The sequence below is a fragment of the Ornithorhynchus anatinus genome, chromosome 7 (genome assembly GCF_004115215.2).
Source record: "Ornithorhynchus anatinus isolate Pmale09 chromosome 7, mOrnAna1.pri.v4, whole genome shotgun sequence".
Lineage (NCBI taxonomy): Eukaryota > Metazoa > Chordata > Mammalia > Monotremata > Ornithorhynchidae > Ornithorhynchus > Ornithorhynchus anatinus.
The window spans coordinates 20,019,465-20,020,472 of record NC_041734.1 but is presented as its reverse complement, the minus strand read 5'-3'; the positions used below and the strand labels follow the sequence as shown (position 1 = coordinate 20,020,472).

At 47.4% G+C, this 1,008-nt stretch overlaps 1 non-coding gene across 1 annotated transcript; it reads right to left on the bottom strand.

Moving 5' to 3' along the window:
- Window positions 1–401: 401 nt before the first annotated feature.
- On the bottom strand, window positions 402–539 carry LOC114813653. The gene has a single exon (XR_003761370.1). It is a non-coding gene; the product is annotated as a small nucleolar RNA SNORA7 (small nucleolar RNA).
- Window positions 540–1,008: the final 469 nt, after the last annotated feature.

Below are 1,008 nucleotides of genomic sequence, written 5' to 3'. Positions count from 1 at the left end.
ACCCAAAGTGACAGCAAGGACACATCTGTCCCAGAATAATAATGTTGGTATTTGTTCAGCACTTACTATGTGCAGAGCACTGTTCTAAGTGCTGGGGTAGATACAGGGTCATCAGGTTGTCCCACGTGAGGCTCACAATCTTAATCCCCATTTTACAGATGAGGTAACTGAGGCACAGAGAAGTTAAGTGACTTACCCACAGTCACACAGCTGACAAGTGGCAGAGCCGGGATTCGAATGCATGACCTGCTCTCCATCTGCAATCGTTATGGTAGTGGACCCATGGAGTTTTCTTGGTAAAAATCCAGAAGTGGTTTACCATTGCCTCCTCCTGCGCAGTAAACCTGAGTCTCCGCCCTCGACACTCTTCCATGCCACTGTTGCTCAGCATGGGTGGTTTGACTTGTAGCAGATTGCCTTCCACTCTCTAGCCACTGGCCAAGCAAGGAATGGAATGAGTATTCCTCTGCTTGACTCTCCCTCCCATAGCCAAGACTGGTAGAGGACTGGAAACTCTCCAGATGCGACCCTGAGAGATAACTGTCCCCAGTAAGTGCTCAATAAATACCACTGGTGGATTGATCGACTACCAATTTTGCCACAGATGGTGGCATCTCCACATTCCATCTATTCCATCTATTCCATCTCCACATTCTGAACCTTTCCCTCTCCATCATCAATAGGTGGGCTAAACTCCCCCAAGAGGCTCAAGAGACAAATTAGAGATAAGGGAAGACAGCAGATCTGCTGAATTCAAGTCGGCATTTCCTTCAAGTGCAGAGAGTCAGGGGGCCTGGGATCCCCCAACTCCTGATAATGATAATAATGGTATTCTTTAAGCACTTAACTATGTGTCAACATTCGACACTCAATAAATACCAATGATTGACTGTGCTGTGGAGATGGTTCCATCTTCTTGCCTCTCCCTTCCCAAACGTATCAGGAGCCCTAGAAACAAACTAGCATGGCCTAATGGATAGCACAAGGGCCTGGGTGTCAAGGACTTGG